Source organism: Schistocerca piceifrons, chromosome 9, assembly GCF_021461385.2.
Source record: "Schistocerca piceifrons isolate TAMUIC-IGC-003096 chromosome 9, iqSchPice1.1, whole genome shotgun sequence".
NCBI lineage: Eukaryota > Metazoa > Arthropoda > Insecta > Orthoptera > Acrididae > Schistocerca > Schistocerca piceifrons.
In genome coordinates this window covers 80,297,913-80,300,467 of record NC_060146.1, presented here as the reverse complement: position 1 = coordinate 80,300,467, position 2,555 = coordinate 80,297,913, and the positions used below count along the sequence as shown (strand labels likewise).

At 45.2% G+C, this 2,555-nt stretch overlaps 1 non-coding gene across 1 annotated transcript; it reads right to left on the bottom strand.

Moving 5' to 3' along the window:
* Positions 1-2,227: 2,227 nt before the first annotated feature.
* Trnas-cga lies at positions 2,228-2,302 on the bottom strand. Its single transcript has one exon. It is a non-coding gene; the product is annotated as a tRNA-Ser (tRNA).
* Positions 2,303-2,555: the final 253 nt, after the last annotated feature.

The following is a 2,555-nucleotide window of genomic DNA, read 5'->3' as shown; positions in this document are numbered from 1 at the left end:
ACTTTCGGCTTTTTGTTTCAGCACAGCAATTATTTTAGTAATTTTAAAAGCTTTTGGCAGGCAGCCCGATGTTACTATGCATGAGTAAAACTTGGTCAGCCATTTCTTCGTTTCCTTCCCACATCGAGTCAGGAATTCAGGGTGCATTCCATCATAACCAGGCGCCTTACCCGTTTTAACATCACTGAGAGCAGCTTCTAGTTCCTCAATTGTGAAGCTCCGAGAGTATTCAGTTTTTTGAGGTGTTGTTCGCTGTGTTTCTCCATTCCCTTTTTACTTTTAGTGTGTGGTGTTTGTCTCGTGGTGCCCTAGATAGTGATAAAATTCGACTTGCTATCTGGTCTGGTAGCACTGTACGAGCTACTTTGATTGGCCGCGCGGGATTAGCCGAGCGGTCTCAGGCGCTGCAGTCATGGACTGTGCGGCTGGTCCCGGCGCAGGTTCAAGTCCTCCCTCGGGCATGGGTGTGTGTGTTTATCCTTAGTATAATTTAGGTTAAGTAGTGTGTAAGGTTAGGGACTGATGACCTTAGCAGTTAATTCCCATAAGATTTGACACAGATTTGAACATTTTTGAACATTTTGATTGGTGGTTTACTTCCCCCCAACTTCTTTAGTAAGCTCCTAGCTTTTCTGCTTGACTTCTTAAAATCCATTTCAGCAGTTGTCTTAATCCATCTATTCCTTCGAGCCTCATCCAGTGTCTGTTGCACTTCATCGGCTACGTCTGTATCACCATGTTTTACGTATGTTTCGAAACGTTTCTCACAAAATTTGTTCCAGCCCGAATCCTCGCGGTATCCACGTGGGATACATATTTTTGTTGTTGCAATCACTGCTCCTACAAATCTGTTCTAATTTTTAGGTGTTGCTGGGATCCATCTTAAGACCTTTTCAAGTTCTTGGGAGAACAGTTCCCAGTTTGCCTTTTGGAAATTCTATCTAGGTCTTGGTATAGATCGGATCACCGGGATTTGTATAACTATTTCATATATGACTGGACTATGTTGACTGCGTGGGAAATCTGATAGGATCGTTCTGGTTATCCTAATTGGTTGGCCACTGTGATTCTGGGTGGAGAAACATAGATCTAGATTTGAGTCTCTTCCCCATGCTGCTGATCTGAAAGTTCCCTTATCCTTTGCATCGAATATGAGACTTAAGCTGTTTTCTTCCATTCAGTCTGAGAGTGTAACGCCATTCTGGTCACTAATGTTGTATTTCCACATTGTATGGTGACTATTGAAATCTCTCATGTACAGAGCTGGATGGGGGAGTGGGGGTAGTACCTTTGGAGGACACTGGACGAGTGGAGGTTTGTAAACATTAGTTATTGAAACTTCTTCCACATTTGTAGTGACAGTGTGGATTCCACTGTCAACGCCACAGTGCAATACTTGGGCATTTTCTATGTTGCTGCGGATACAAGTAGCACAGCCGTGTGACTGATGGTATGTCGCACCTAGTATCTCGTATCCTGGTATTCTGCCTCTTGTCTTAAGATCGGCCACACTAGTTACATGTATCTTGCATAGCAACAACATCAATGTTCCTCTCATGCAGAATTCGAGAGAGAGTTTCGCATTTGGATCTGCTTAGTCCTTCAGTATTTAGTTGTAAAATTCGGAGGCTAGGTCCGATATTTCTTGTCATGCAGCTCCTGCAGGAGCCATTATCTGACAGGCTTGCTTCGATGTGCGCAAGGCTAGGAGATCCTCTAGAGAAGATAAGTCTGGTGCCAGATATCGTTCTAGGTGATTTAGCATTACCCAGGGTGCACGTGTGGACTTCTTCCACGGACGCGAGCTAGTTTACACCCTTAATTACCACAGAAGTTAGTCAACCAGGTTGTCGCGCGGGCAAACTGATGTGGCCCGTCAGAGACGGCGTCGCCAAACATGTTTTTCGTTTGGTTCCCTAAAACCGAACAAGAGAGCGATAGAAAAATTGGACAAGTGGGGCGGTAGTAAGTATCGAACCCAAGCCAAACTCTGAGGACACTGTGAGAGCAACTGACACTAACTGTATCTGGCGAGCCGCTTGAATTTAGGCACGAAACGGCCTGATTCGCTAACTTCATTGCTAATTAACTCGGAAACTGTGCAACGTATCGAATATGTTTTTAAACAATAATTTCTCAGCACAGCCTACCCTGCGAAATCCTGCAAGCTTTTCAGACTGTTTCTAACCTTCCTATATATTGAAACTTCCTGGCAGATTAAAACTGTGTGCCCGACCGAGACTCGAACTCGGGACCTTTGCCTTTCGCGGGCAAGTGCTCTACCAACTGAGCTACCGAAGCACGACTCACGCCCGGTACTCACAGCTTTACTTCTGCCAGTACCTCGTCTCCTACCTTCCAAACTTTACAGAAGCTCTCCTGCGAAACTTGCAGAACTAGCACTCCTGAAAGAAAGGATATTGCGGAGACATGGCTCAGTCACAGTCTGGGGGATGTTTCCAGAATGAGATTTTCACTCTGCAGCGGAGTGTGCGCTGATATGAAACTTCCTGGCAGATTAAAACTGTGTGCCCGACCGAGACTCGAACTCGGGA